The 16,118-nt window shown below is 38.8% G+C and overlaps 1 protein-coding gene and 2 long non-coding RNA genes across 4 annotated transcripts in view; 1 reads left to right on the top strand and 2 right to left on the bottom strand.

The window, feature by feature from the left end:
• The window catches only part of LOC146653097 (3',5'-cyclic-AMP phosphodiesterase 4C-like), a 114,501-nt gene that overhangs the window by 74,582 nt on the left and 23,801 nt on the right, over positions 1 to 16,118 (bottom strand). The gene's annotated exons all lie outside the window — the stretch shown is intronic.
• LOC146653099 (uncharacterized) lies at positions 33 to 2,500 on the top strand. The gene is made up of 2 exons (XR_014907732.1): positions 33 to 1,354; positions 1,737 to 2,500. It is a non-coding gene; the product is annotated as an uncharacterized LOC146653099 (long non-coding RNA).
• Positions 8,109 to 9,378, bottom strand: LOC146653098 (uncharacterized). The gene is made up of 2 exons (XR_014907731.1): positions 9,254 to 9,378; positions 8,109 to 8,870 (listed from the first exon to the last, which is right to left on the bottom strand). It is a non-coding gene; the product is annotated as an uncharacterized LOC146653098 (long non-coding RNA).

The following is a 16,118-nucleotide window of genomic DNA, read 5'->3' as shown; positions in this document are numbered from 1 at the left end:
GCTTGGTTTGAACCCCAGCAGGTGCTAGAGAGTGATATTATACCCCTTTCGTCAAACGCAGTGATTTATGACCCCCTTAATTGATTTATGACCCCTAATAAATTATTCATGAGCTCCGGAAGTCCGGAAGTAGGAAGTAATTAAGTAATAAAAATATGATATTCATAAAAATATGATATTCATAAAAATATGATATTCATAAAAATATAATTGATTATTTAGAAAGTTTCTTATATATCAAAATAGCATTCTTTTATTTCTTTAAGCAATTAAATTTTTTTTTATTTTTTTATGCTCAAAAAACGCCATCTGGTGGCGGGTCAGTGTGTGTGCGCGCGCCCGCGCGCGCCCGAGGCTGTGTGTCTGGGCGCGCGGGGGCGCGCCCGTGTCTCCGGACCGTGCTCTCTCGGGCTCCGTGCTCATGTGTTTAAAAATGTATTAAACCATATTAAAATTGTTTAGTTAAACTTGTGCTTTTGTAACGTTCAGTATGGCCACAAACACATGCTGCATGCCTTGGGGGAAAACTTTATTTCGATTTATATGCATTTGTAGATTTAGAATAAAACTCATACTCAGAAAAAACTCGCGATCCCCTAACCCTCCTTAGATACATAAGCAGGGAAAACTCCTTAAAAAACCCTCCGCGATTTCTCCAAAACCCTACAATAACTTGTTAGGGTACCCCTCTATTCCCAAAACCTTATATTCGATAACAGGGAAAATCCTGAAAAAATCCTTAGTCTTTTTTTCTCAAATTCAGCGCCCCGCGGCTCCCTTCATGCTCAGCCAAACAAAGCCAAAACTCCTTTTAAAAATTTCTCCGCGATTTCTCCAAAACCCCTAGAATAACTTGTTAGCTACCCCTCTATTCCCAAAAACCTTATATTCGATAACAGGGAAAATCCTTATTCTTTTTTCCTTCAAAAACTTCCCTCTTACTAGCAAGCTCTAAAATTCAACCCACACTCTAAGTTCTACCTCGCTCTTAATCTCCGATCCACAACTTCTTGCAGAGCACAATTTTTTCCTGCTTGTTCGCTCCCCGCTCTGCTCCCTAATGCGCTGCTTACCTCGTTTGAAAATTCCCCCCTTAGACCAACTCCGCCTCACTGCGCCCCGCTGCCAATCACATAACCCTTGCACCGCTCCCTTTGCACCCCGGTTAGCCAATCGGCTCCAGGTCTGATTTTACGATCTCCCGCTGAGGTTAAGACTATCGTCGAACCCCCAGAAGACATCTGACTTCAGACGTATCAACAACTGGCGCCGCTCAGACTGCTTGCGAGTTCGCATAGGGAGCGGCCGATTTCAACAGCAACTTGCGTCTCTTTCCTTATCCGCATATCATTCGGTAAGTGTTAATCTTCCTCTCTAACTACATTTTTGCATTTTCCTTTTTACCATTCTGTCAATCCTTTCATTTAAAAAAATAAATAAATATCACAATGGTTTGTAACAGGTACAATACACCATCCATCCATCCATTCGCCTCCACTTATCCTTTTCTCAGGCTCGCGCGGTGCGCTGGAGCCTATCCCACGTACAATACACTTTAAAATATATATAAGCTCCACTTTTAACTCCCGTAAAGGTTTATACATTACATGTCTACATCACCTATCATGGCCTCATCGGGTATCTCATATCATCTTGTTATTGTTATGTTATGCTCCTTTGATATTTTGCTAGTTTGCGTGTTTTAAAACTCTTTTTGTTTTTCTTTATATTTTTAGACCCAGATGTGTTAACCTGATCCCTGCGAAACACCAGCTCTGCGTGGATTGTGACCGCGAGTGACCGGATGTTGTTTCCGGCCTGAGGTTGCCTGAAATGCCGTGAGGCTCGTTTGAAAGATTGCGCCCGAGACCAACTCCGCCTCCAAGGCATGCCTACCTTTAGCTGCCACCAGTGAGATATCAGAGCCGGGCTCCACATATCCAATCAGGAGCACGAGCAAGACAGCTTTTGCAGACTCTCCAGAAATATACAAGTCCTTACCAACTGCTCTGCAACCCAGTGTTTCTGGTCCCCTCACTAACATCGCTTTTTGAGATATTTTTTATGAACCACCAAAAAAGCAATTTTACCCCACAGACTGGGTCTGAGGGCAGCAGCGGGGACAAATGATTGTAATGAAGCGACGGACATTTCAAGGCTGGTCTTGCATAATCGTGAGTTATTATGTCATATGGTGATAAGTACATAGTTTTGCAAGAGGCATACAAGCACTGTGGAAAAAGTAATCATAAAACTGTTTTTGTGAACACCCTACGTTATGCTTTAAAAAATGTGATACATGTAATGTGATCATCAAAGAACATGATTTAAAAAAAAAAAAAAAACTTTTATTCTTATGCTTTTAAAGTATGTCAGATTATCTTAAAACACTTATTTGTATGTTATAATGTTTTTCTTACACCATTTTTATAGACACCTTATTCATTGTATCAATGTGTAATTATGTATCTTTGATAAATAAATAAAATATTTAATCTTGTATTTGTGTACTTTCTGGTGATTCAATAAAAAATTAGTCACATATCGCTCTGATAAACACAGATGGCTGAAAGAAATGTTTGATGGAACAAAGAAAACAAGTGTCTTGCTGCTAAGCTTTTAAGTCACCATGGTTTAAATGAGAAAGTCTGTATGTAAAACATGAAAAACTCCATATCAGTGATATCTACAAAGGTGTACTCATTTCTTTGTAATGGTACTTTACTGTTCCAATGAAACAAAAAGAAAATCTCATTTTTAAAGTACATTTTTCGGCCATCCTGACCTATTTTCAGGGGCAAGAATGTTGATGTTAGACTGTGTTTTAAATCAGGTTGTGATCTTAAACTAACTATCACAGCACTGATTTCAGTTGTAATCTCAATTAGAATCCCAATTTGGCTTTTCTCCAGTCAGTGTTATGGTGAAATTTAACTTGTTCTTTTGTGTAACTGCACATGGCCCAGCAAAGGACCCCTTAGTAAGCTGTACAGCATAAGTTTTCAATTCACTTGTGTCAGAAAACTTCACAGTATGAGAAGTTACAGCACAGTTTCTCCAAACGTGTGGTTCTTTTTCAGCCAGCGTGCTTTTAGAGCATCTACATTAGCTCATGTAGTAAAAGTACAATCAGTAAGTGTACTTTAACATTTGAGATTCCGAGTCACTCTTGCTTAGATCATGTGAACTATATCATGAACCTTTTTTTGTATAATGCATCAAACGTGTTCAAATCCGTTTATTTTCAATTTATTTTAACTAATCTAGAGACAAGCAACTCCTTTTTAGCTTCTGTTATGCATTTACCTCTCACGCGTTAAACTAAATGTTAGTGTTCTCAGAGTTAACATGTCTCATGTTGCCATGTTGTATTTCTAATACCCAGCCTCAGTGTTCGCCCTGTTGACCCTCAAATCCAAACACCAATGATCTAGATATTCACAAAATTCATAAGGAGATTCTTAAGGTCTTAAGTTTTGTTGTTTTTATGTTTTACAAAAAAAAACTTCACATTTTTTATATTTTTAAACGAAAGTGACATGCAAGGATATTTTTCTTTAGTGATGTGCTTGTGTGTGGAGTAAAATGACCTTCTTCTTATGATGTTGTCACCGTGAATCATTTAGGATTAACAACACAAATTGTATCGATAGCAGAAACAGTCTTATAACTTATAATTCTCACACGTTACCGCTAGTTTTACAAACGCAGTCTTCTTCAGCTCTGTTTATGTAGCTTTTATGAAACTGATTTTCCATAGTACAAGTAGAATTTAATTTTTCTTTGCTCTCCAGTATAAATGCAATAATTTGCAGGCTTTTTACTGAAACTCTCACAATGCAACACTCAATGCTCAGAGCTTCATATATCAACAGCTCTGAAAATATCTTCTTTTTTAAAGTAGTGTAGGACAGGATCTCTCACTCTCTGTGTCTCAAAAAAAAAAACCCAACTAAACTGGCAATCACCACTAAACAAATGAAAGTAGTTTATGGCTTTTTTATCAGCTGCATTTCTTTCATTTATGTATTGATCCCATTGTTTATTGGTACACCCGCACGAGACACAGTTTGATTTTTCTAACACAGAGTTTGTATGAAGTTCACTTTATCAGCTGAAAATATTAAAGCCAGAACTTACAAGATCAAAAACCTTTTACTTCATGTACAGGGTTTCCAAAAAAGTTTTATTTCAGGTATATAAACCATTACATTTGATTCAAGTAAAACAAATAATTACATTGATTCTTGTAAAGTTTTTCCAAGAAAGTTTTATTTGATGTAACGGGTTTCCAAAATTATTTAATTTGATGTAATGAAACCAATAGATTTGAATGGGGTAAAACAAATAACTCGATTGATTCTTGCAATGCTTTTCCAAGAAAGTTTTATTTGATGTAACGGGTTTCCAAAAAAAAGTTTTATTTCAGGTATATAAACCAATACATTTGATTCAAGTAAAACAAATAATTACATTGATTCTTGTAAAGAGTTTCCAAAAAAAGGTTTTGACTGGCAACAACGCTCACCTGCTAAATCCAACAGAACACCACTGGGACATTATGTTTCACTCCATCTGACTGTGCAGGAGCTCAGTGTTGGGTATGGTAAATGGTCTGTTTCATATTTAGTGCTTTTAGACTCTTCCTGGTTGTTGATGTTTGTTTCTAAAGATGTTGTTGATGAGACTTTGCAGAAAGCAGCTTCACCTCTGATCACACACACACACACACACTCACTCACTCACTCACTCACTCACTCACTCAACTCCACTCACTCACCTGGAGGATCAACACTCAGGCTAATGATGCTGATGTGGTTATTGCTCTGGGGATTTAGCAGGTGAGCTAAATCATTCGTAACATGTGAATTTCCTGAGTGTGGCATTAATAAAGTCTGTGTCTATGTCAAAGCTGACGTTTAAATTCCTTTTTAAATTTACCAACATTTCTGATTTGCGGTTAAGACTGTGACATGTTTTCACCATTTGAAAGCCAGAAGAGTGATCACTCTTGAAGCCTGGTTGCTGCAGAATGCTAGGACTACTAGTACTAGTTCTAGTACTACTGCTACTCCACAAAGCACATTGTTCAGGAATTTCACAAATTTGCTTACGTCTAATGTGTTGGCTTACAGGTAAACTTGTTTTGCAGGTGGATAGGATGAAAACTTCCAGCATCACATAATGTTTTCCGATCAGTAGGTTTGGAGTAAAAAAGAACTGGACATATATTTGTCTTCTTTGGGCTACTTTTATGTCAAGAAAGTTAACTTATTTAGAACTGTGATCAAGGATAACACATAAACCCTTGCAAATGTGATGGTAAAAGAGTCTAACATCTAGGTGTTACATGGTGTTGCAGGTGATAAAGATCCATAAACTACTTCCATTTGTTTAGAGGTGATTGCCAGTTTTGTTGGGATTTTTAGAGATACAGAGATCCTGTTCTGCTTTACTTTAAAAAAAAAAAAAAAGGATTTTCAGAGCTGTTGATATATTAATCAGTGTTCATAGAAACATGGATCAACCATGTTTTGACAGTGAGAGTGTTACATTGTGACAGTTTCCATAAAAGTCTGCAAATTCTCTGAACAGGTAGCCATGAAGCAGCCATTTTTTTTTAAGATTAATTAAACTTAATATTATTTGTATGGCCATATCACAACAACAGCATAGCCTTAAACCAGGTTTGGAGTAAAGAGAACTGGACATATAGTTTCTTTTTTGGGTTACTTTGAAGTGAAGAAAGTTAACTTGTTTAGAACTGTGATCAAGGATAACACGTAAAACGTTGAACGTTTCAATATAAAAAGTGTACAAACTCCAGAAAAGTGGCAACTGAGGTGGCAAAATTGCAGGCAATTTTCACTTAAGTAGAAGTACAGCTGCTAGTGTCAAAAACACTCGAGTAAAAGCTTGATAAAGTATCGGGTCAGAAATGTGCTCAAATTGAGGAAGTCAAAGTAGTAACCTAACTGAACCTTGTGCTATAATAAAAAAATAAAATAATATTAGTAGATAGGACTACAAACTTAGTCTGGTGGTAAAAGGCACAAAGGCCTCAGGGGGACATTTGGCAGCCAGGGTTAGAGCTCAGACACCTGGAGCCTGGGGGTTGGGGCTAACAACACTGACTGGTAAAAGAATCTAACATCCAAGTGTTACATGGTGTTGCAGGTGACAAAAAGCCATAAACCACTGTTTAGAGGTTGTTGTGGAAGTTTTCCGTTTAATAAAGCCTGCAGACAAGCGATGAGCGGTAGCTACCATTCTTTAATCAAGGCAAAGAACAGAAATCGAGCTTGGTGAGGGACTGCCATCGCTGGGGCAGAGGGTGAGCAGAGTCTCTCACTGAGCCTAGCATGGCTCTCAGTTTTGTCTTTCCCGCAAAGAAAGTTTCACACTGCCTTGCTATCTTTTACAGTGGAGAAAAGACAAAAAGACTCTTCCTGTGGAGTTGTCTGCTTCCCCCCAACTTCCTTACCAGACCCCACTATCTGTTAAACTGTTTAAATGGAGTGTGAGGCAGACATGCTAAAACAGTGACCTAAAAGCATTACCAATAAACAATGGGATCAATACATAAATGAAAGAAATGCAGCTGATAAAAAAGCCATAAACTACTTTCATTTGTTTAGTGGTGATTGCCAGTTTAGTTGGGTTTTTTTTTTGAGACACAGAGAGTGAGAGATCCTGTCCTACATTACTTTAAAAAAGAAGATATTTTCAGAGCTGTTGATATATGAAGCTCTGAGCATTGAGTGTTGCATTGTGAGAGTTTCAGTAAAAAGCCTGCAAATTATTGCATTTATACTGGAGAGCAAAGAAAAATTAAATTCTACTTGTACTATGGAAAATCAGTTTCATAAAAGCTACATAAACAGAGCTGAAGAAGACTGCGTTTGTAAAACTAGCGGTAACGTGTGAGAATTATAAGTTATAAGACTGTTTCTGCTATCGATACAATTTGTGTTGTTAATCCTAAATGATTCACGGTGACAACATCATAAGAAGAAGGTCATTTTACTCCACACACAAGCACATCACTAAAGAAAAATATCCTTGCATGTCACTTTCGTTTAAAAATATAAAAAAATGTGAAGTTTTTTTTTGTAAAACATAAAAACAACAAAACTTAAGACCTTAAGAATCTCCTTATGAATTTTGTGAATATCTAGATCATTGGTGTTTGGATTTGAGGGTCAACAGGGCGAACACTGAGGCTGGGTATTAGAAATACAACATGGCAACATGAGACATGTTAACTCTGAGAACACTAACATTTAGTTTAACGCGTGAGAGGTAAATGCATAACAGAAGCTAAAAAGGAGTTGCTTGTCTCTAGATTAGTTAAAATAAATTGAAAATAAACGGATTTGAACACGTTTGATGCATTATACAAAAAAAGGTTCATGATATAGTTCACATGATCTAAGCAAGAGTGACTCGGAATCTCAAATGTTAAAGTACACTTACTGATTGTACTTTTACTACATGAGCTAATGTAGATGCTCTAAAAGCACGCTGGCTGAAAAAGAACCACACGTTTGGAGAAACTGTGCTGTAACTTCTCATACTGTGAAGTTTTCTGACACAAGTGAATTGAAAACTTATGCTGTACAGCTTACTAAGGGGTCCTTTGCTGGGCCATGTGCAGTTACACAAAAGAACAAGTTAAATTTCACCATAACACTGACTGGAGAAAAGCCAAATTGGGATTCTAATTGAGATTACAACTGAAATCAGTGCTGTGATAGTTAGTTTAAGATCACAACCTGATTTAAAACACAGTCTAACATCAACATTCTTGCCCCTGAAAATAGGTCAGGATGGCCGAAAAATGTACTTTAAAAATGAGATTTTCTTTTTGTTTCATTGGAACAGTAAAGTACCATTACAAAGAAATGAGTACACCTTTGTAGATATCACTGATATGGAGTTTTTCATGTTTTACATACAGACTTTCTCATTTAAACCATGGTGACTTAAAAGCTTAGCAGCAAGACACTTGTTTTCTTTGTTCCATCAAACATTTCTTTCAGCCATCTGTGTTTATCAGAGCGATATGTGACTAATTTTTTATTGAATCACCAGAAAGTACACAAATACAAGATTAAATATTTTATTTATTTATCAAAGATACATAATTACACATTGATACAATGAATAAGGTGTCTATAAAAATGGTGTAAGAAAAACATTATAACATACAAATAAGTGTTTTAAGATAATCTGACATACTTTAAAAGCATAAGAATAAAAGTTTTTTTTTTTTTTAAATCATGTTCTTTGATGATCACATTACATGTATCACATTTTTTAAAGCATAACGTAGGGTGTTCACAAAAACAGTTTTATGATTACTTTTTCCACAGTGCTTGTATGCCTCTTGCAAAACTATGTACTTATCACCATATGACATAATAACTCACGATTATGCAAGACCAGCCTTGAAATGTCCGTCGCTTCATTACAATCATTTGTCCCCGCTGCTGCCCTCAGACCCAGTCTGTGGGGTAAAATTGCTTTTTTGGTGGTTCATAAAAAATATCTCAAAAAGCGATGTTAGTGAGGGGACCAGAAACACTGGGTTGCAGAGCAGTTGGTAAGGACTTGTATATTTCTGGAGAGTCTGCAAAAGCTGTCTTGCTCGTGCTCCTGATTGGATATGTGGAGCCCGGCTCTGATATCTCACTGGTGGCAGCTAAAGGTAGGCATGCCTTGGAGGCGGAGTTGGTCTCGGGCGCAATCTTTCAAACGAGCCTCACGGCATTTCAGGCAACCTCAGGCCGGAAACAACATCCGGTCACTCGCGGTCACAATCCACGCAGAGCTGGTGTTTCGCAGGGATCAGGTTAACACATCTGGGTCTAAAAATATAAAGAAAAACAAAAAGAGTTTTAAAACACGCAAACTAGCAAAATATCAAAGGAGCATAACATAACAATAACAAGATGATATGAGATACCCGATGAGGCCATGATAGGTGATGTAGACATGTAATGTATAAACCTTTACGGGAGTTAAAAGTGGAGCTTATATATATTTTAAAGTGTATTGTACGTGGGATAGGCTCCAGCGCACCGCGCGAGCCTGAGAAAAGGATAAGTGGAGGCGAATGGATGGATGGATGGTGTATTGTACCTGTTACAAACCATTGTGATATTTATTTATTTTTTTTAAATGAAAGGATTGACAGAATGGTAAAAAGGAAAATGCAAAAATGTAGTTAGAGAGGAAGATTAACACTTACCGAATGATATGCGGATAAGGAAAGAGACGCAAGTTGCTGTTGAAATCGGCCGCTCCCTATGCGAACTCGCAAGCAGTCTGAGCGGCGCCAGTTGTTGATACGTCTGAAGTCAGATGTCTTCTGGGGTTTCGACGATAGTCTTAACCTCAGCGGGAGATCGTAAAATCAGACCTGGAGCCGATTGGCTAACCGGGGTGCAAAGGGAGCGGTGCAAGGGTTATGTGATTGGCAGCGGGGCGCAGTGAGGCGGAGTTGGTCTAAGGGGGGAATTTTCAAACGAGGTAAGCAGCGCATTAGGGAGTAGTGATGGGATTTCCGGCTCTTTTTAGAGATCCGGCTCTTTCGGTTCGGCTCACTAAAAAGAGCCGGCTCTTTCGGCTCCGAACCGGCTCTTCAGGTTGTTTTGTTGCTTTAATTAATTTATTATTAACAATAATATAAAATTATGCACAAAAGGAATGACTAACGTAAAAACAAGTGGTTTTATTTATATATGTTTATATATAAATATATGCGGTGGCCCCTAGAGACAAAACACGTACAAACTCCAAAACACATTTCTAGCATGAACTGAACTTCCAAAGCAGAGCTACTAGATCACTTAAATTACACAGTTGAAAGCATGTGTGTATTGTTTGTGTATTTATACACAGGCACTCATATATATATTCAAATAATTTAAAAAAAAGTTCATTTACCTGTTATTACCACACACCAAATCCGGTCGTTGGTACTTGCTGGCTTGTGTAGCCACAAGATAACAAAGGCTCAACACTGCGCCCAGCATCCTGGAGCACTTCTGTTGTCTTTTGTACGTGTTTTGAGTTTTTATGTGCTTCTGAGTTTTTACGTGCTTCGGAGTTTGTACGTGTTTTTACGTGTTTTGGAGTTTTTACGTGTTTTGGAGTTTGTACGTGTTTTTACGTGTTTTGGAGTTTGTACATGCTTCAGAGTTCGTACGTGATTTGAAGTTTGTATGTGCTTTGTCTCTAGGGGCCACCGTAAATATACTTTTATTTATTCACTCCACATAAAATGTAATAAATAAATCATATAATACAAAAATCAACTATTCACATTTCAAGTTTTAACTATTTAAATTTTCAGCTTTTTCCTTTCACAAATTTAAAGTGAAAAGAACACAAAACACTGCAAACCACAACACAATTAAATATAAATTATAATATGAAAACTAAAAGAACATGCATATTCTCTGTCATATGGACCTGCATGAATAAACTTTCTCAATCCTTTATCATCTGCAACCGAAAATAGTTGTGGATGATTACTATACCTTTCTAATGTTGTTGTCCCTGCCTCTCTTTCTCTCTCTCTGGCTCTGTTCCTGTGCTACTGAGTGTAACTACCGCCCCTCCCCCCTCTGCCCAGCGTAAAGCACAAGGCTCGCGTGCAGAGTGAAGCGGAAAAAAAGTGCGAGAGAGAGGCTGAGAGAAAGAAAAAAAAAAAAAAAACCACGTGACGGCTCGCGATAAGGAGCCGGCTCGCGTCGTTCACGTCAAAGAGCCGGCTCCAAGAGCCATTTCGTTCGCGAACGACCCATCACTATTAGGGAGCAGAGCGGGGAGCGAACAAGCAGGAAAAAATTGTGCTCTGCAAGAAGTTGTGGATCGGAGATTAAGAGCGAGGTAGAACTTAGAGTGTGGGTTGAATTTTAGAGCTTGCTAGTAAGAGGGAAGTTTTTGAAGGAAAAAAGAATAAGGATTTTCCCTGTTATCGAATATAAGGTTTTTGGGAATAGAGGGGTAGCTAACAAGTTATTCTAGGGGTTTTGGAGAAATCGCGGAGAAATTTTTAAAAGGAGTTTTGGCTTTGTTTGGCTGAGCATGAAGGGAGCCGCGGGGCGCTGAATTTGAGAAAAAAAGACTAAGGATTTTTTCAGGATTTTCCCTGTTATCGAATATAAGGTTTTGGGAATAGAGGGGTACCCTAACAAGTTATTGTAGGGTTTTGGAGAAATCGCGGAGGGTTTTTTAAGGAGTTTTCCCTGCTTATGTATCTAAGGAGGGTTAGGGGATCGCGAGTTTTTTCTGAGTATGAGTTTTATTCTAAATCTACAAATGCATATAAATCGAAATAAAGTTTTCCCCCAAGGCATGCAGCATGTGTTTGTGGCCATACTGAACGTTACAAAAGCACAAGTTTAACTAAACAATTTTAATATGGTTTAATACATTTTTAAACACATGAGCACGGAGCCCGAGAGAGCACGGTCCGGAGACACGGGCGCGCCGCCGCGCGCCCAGACACACAGCCTCGGGCGCGCGCGGGCGCGCGCGCACACACACACACTGACCCGCCACCAGATGGCGTTTTTTGAGCATAAAAAAATAAAAAAAAAATTTAATTGCTTAAAGAAATAAAAGAATGCTATTTTGATATATAAGAAACTTTCTAAATAATCAATTATATTTTTATGAATATCATATTTTTATGAATATCATATTTTTATGAATATCATAATTTTATGAATATCATAATTTTATGAGTATCATATTTTTATTACTTCCTACTTCCGGACTTCCGGAGCTCATGAATAATTTATTAGGGGTCATAAATCAATTAGGGGGGCCATAAATCACTCAGTTTGACATAAGGGGTATAATATCACTCTCTGGTGCTCTTGACCATGTCTATATGCCTAAGCGCACTGAATTACTGTCATATGACTGGGTGATTAGATATTTGCTCATTACAAGCAGTGGAACAGGTGTACCTAATGAAGAGGTTGCATAACAGCTGTGCTCCGATGTCGGTTGTATTTAAAAGCAAAATTATGGTGCAGAGAAAAAGTTAGAGGAACACTCTTATCTGTCATTGACTGAGTACAGTAATCCAAGAAAGAGCTGTTCGTGCCACAAGAGAGATCTGCTAGCACAGTATTAAGCTCCACATCATTATACCTAATGAAAAAAAGATCCAATTAATATTATATGTGGGTACAGCTGTAGTAGCCATGATTCCAGAGAGATTCTGGCATAGAGAGAGTCACCAAAAATTAAAGTTTGGTCTACTGACTCATTTTTATTAATATTATTTTTTTATTTTTTTTAACTGCAGACTCAAATTCATAACTCATTATGTTTTTTACTGGGTCTTACATAAAATTTTAGCCCACGTGTGTTGTAGATGATTTATATTTAAAAATAATCTGAGTCATCCAGAATGATCCACAATCAGAGGCATTCTGGGACGAAAAAGAAAAAAGGAAATACGTACTCAGAGCAGGGTAAAGGCAGTGCCAGTGGTGTTGTCGTTGGTGGCTACAGAGCGGGCTGACTCACTGCTCTTACTCCTACCTACACCTCGAACTGTTTGCATTTTCTCGATCATCATTGAGAGATGAGAAGCTGGCATTCACACTGGCAGGATCGTATGGGGAACTAACGGATACGGTAAAAGCAGCAGGCCTACAGTGAGGGTGACGGAAGAGCTTGAGGGTAAGACGGCAGCAGGCTTCATTGTCCAGTCCACTGTGCAATGACTCTACTCTACAGTGCAGTGAACTTGGACAATCCATTTTAATTTATAATTTGTTTTCACAGACACACGGATATACACAGAAACCTCCACAAACACATACGGCATACGGTATCCCTGCCAGTCTGCGCACATACTACCTTCTTCTTACATATTCTACTATAATTGTTTTTTTCATTTCAGGTTAGTTTTTCAGGTACGCTGAGGTCTGACACAAATTGATGTGGCTTCACTGAGAAAAGTCAGAAAAGAATTCCCATTCTGCTTCACAATGAGTCTTTATTGAACCTTTGTCATATTTTCTTCACTTTAATGTCAGATTGTGACCCAAGAGAAATCCTGTCTGGCTTGTGGCCTTTCTTATTTTTCTGTCCGTCGATTCATAATAGATCACGTTCAGTTTAGCTGCTCTCACATTTGCTGCCTAACTCCCACATTAATGCTACCATTTTGCTATTAACCTCTACCCACTACCTTAACCTCCTAGGACCTGGCATCCGCATATGTGGACATCACATTTTGGGTTATTTAGACAGAAATACTCAATTTTGCTCTACAAAGGCCTGATATCCACTTACGAGGACATTATACTGCTACTGTTCTATCAAAATTTTAAATGAATATCCTCATATGTGGCTCTCATTTTTCTTAAAAACAAAAATAAGGTAAAAAAAAAAATCTGGTAATTCTTTGTTTCTACATTCATCAGGCCCCAATATGCCCAAATATCATAGAGAAATTAAAAATGCATGCTGTGGAAGAGTTCGGGTCTTAGAAGGTTAATGGTAACTTAACAGTCAATGTGGGTAACTGCTAATAGTTAAACAGCTGATTTTAACACTTATTAACTATTCAATGCTGTTGAAACAGGAGCTTTACTGACCTCCTGAATTCCTCATAAAGACTTGGACATCAGTCCTTAAGATGCTTCACTCTGCTGAGTTGCTGTCATGCGGCGGCTGTGTGAAGGCAAGAGAGGACCCAAATGCACAGCTCTAGACACACGGGGATGAACTCAAAGGCCGGTCTGTATTAACAGGAACATAAGAAGTAATACAAAACTATACTGGGAGCAACTAAAAGCTGAGGCGCTGGGAAGACACGGAAAATGCACACAACCTAGAGGGACGACGCAACACAGAACAAAGGGACACTCTGACATAAATACACAGAAGGTAACGAGGGAAGTGGGAACACACGGGGAACACAGCTGAAGACAATTACTCATGGCCGAGCAGGGAGGACACGAAACTGACGATACTGACACCAAGATGTGGACCTTAAACACAACACAGTACACAGAGATGAGCACGGAGAGAGAGAGGCAGAGAGAGAGGCAGAGAAGAAGGATGAATACGAGGGGATGAGGAGAACACAGAACACATAGGATGGGAACACGGTACCAGAGCAAACACCACAATAAAAACATGGACACAGGGGGAATCCAAATACCAAACCAAACAATCCAATGGACATAAGAAACAAAATACAAAACTACAGAAAAACTAAGAACACTGGGTCAAAATGACCCAGGACCATGACAGTTGCTGTTTACATGTTCAGCTACTAGTGAGGGGAGGGGCTGTGTGGCTACCTATCAGCAGCAATGAGGTTGTGTGCCAGCTAGAGGTGAAGGTGAAGACAACACTATTGGTGTCAAACCGCCAAACCTGCAAATATCTAACCTGACAGTAATTTTCAGTATCAAGTAGCATTCTATATAAAAAGCCTGCCAACTCAAATGTGGAGCCACCCGCTGTGGTGACCCACTTTAAACAAAGAAGCCGCCGAAACTAGCTAGCTACTCAGTACATATGGTGCTGTGGTTGTGAAGACCCCCAAAACCAAACAGACACACATGCAAAAAAAGTGCTGTTATGTTTTCAGAATTTTTGTATCGAATGGTGCCATCAAGCATCAAGTGCAGAGCATGCACTTCTACTCAGAAAAGGAAAAATGACCTGTTGGAACAAATTGAATCATTAATGATTATTGCCAGGAGCTGTTGAGAAATGTTCAGTTGATAATGAAAGATGAAAAAGGGAAACGAGAATATGATAATGAGCCAAGCAGGTGTTTACTGTCTGTTTGAAATTATGCAAGTGCAGGAGAAATTTCCCAGTGTTACCCCAAGGCATGTTAAACACTGAATTAATCTCAGTTCAGCTACATTATATCAACACGCCGACCAAATATTGCACTAAGCATGTATGCAGATGGAGGCATACATACTTACCTGTTTGAATTTTGGGCACGGCTGCACTGAGCCTCTCAGTGTATTTGCGTTGTTGGTGTTAAACGAATATGAGTTGCTGTACAGTTCAGACTATCCAGTGACTCAATACTTCAGTTCTGATGCTTGAAAATTGTCCATTTGGCAGATATTAGTGCCAAACCAAGGGTACAACCAAGTTAGCACTCCACCCTCTTGTTACTTCTGCTTTCAGAAAACAAGAAGCTCTAAAGTTGAGACTTCAAAAACCTAAGTCCATAACCAGTTGTTGCTACTGCCATCTTTATACAAAGTCTATATTGTCAGCACATGCCATACACATCTTACCCCGGCCTTTTTCTGTCTTATTACAAAAACAATTGTTTGTTGGTGATTATCTTCTTCTTATTCTCTTGGTGCACTACCAGGGGACAAAAACAAAGCACTTCAGTGTAGTGTGAGAAAGCTCTGAGGCGAGACGAGCTGCCGCATTGCTTGTTGACAGCGTCTGGGGAACGGAGCTGAACTGACAGTGGTTTTCATGCCTGTTCAGCTCTGCTGCATCCAATCACCAAAATATTTTATCAACTCTATAATTCAGCTTTTTCTTTCCTATAGGAAACACCGAAAACCGAGGGTCAGCGCGTGTTACATAAACACGCCAATGTTTCCCTACAGTCTTATTAGCAATGGAAAGACACTGAGCCGGGGTCTAAACTATCGTGGCACTAAATCTCAACAGAGAAAATGAAATAGTAATGAACAAAAAACGAGTTTTGCAAAACTCGTTTAAAATAAAATGCAATTTACAAGGCTCTTAAGTTTAGTCCTTTTTCATTTCTTCTCCTTGAGTTAAAAGCACATCCTTGAGGCTCTTTTCAAACTCAGTACAGTAAAATCACACAAATAAGGGTGAGGCACAAACACCAGCCATCAATCTCTCGCCTGGCAATCTCTGGGTGCAAAAGTAGGGAGAGGAAGTCAGAACCTTTTCCCAGCCTGGCTGAGCAGGTTTACATAGTGCACCGTTAACTACATCCTCCCTCCTCCATCATTCCTAAAAAGTGAAAGGTGTAGAACACAAAGTCAAGCTCGAAGAACAGGTAGGCAGCCTGTGCAGGAGACACCCACGCAGTCACAGGGGATTATTTCGTG

The sequence above is a fragment of the Rhamphochromis longiceps genome, linkage group LG15 (genome assembly GCF_057381845.1).
Source record: "Rhamphochromis longiceps isolate RC_006_pf linkage group LG15, R_longiceps_female_GT1.1, whole genome shotgun sequence".
In the NCBI taxonomy this organism is placed as follows: domain Eukaryota; kingdom Metazoa; phylum Chordata; class Actinopteri; order Cichliformes; family Cichlidae; genus Rhamphochromis; species Rhamphochromis longiceps.
Note: the sequence above shows the minus strand (reverse complement) of the source record. Positions and strands in the feature narration are given on the sequence as shown.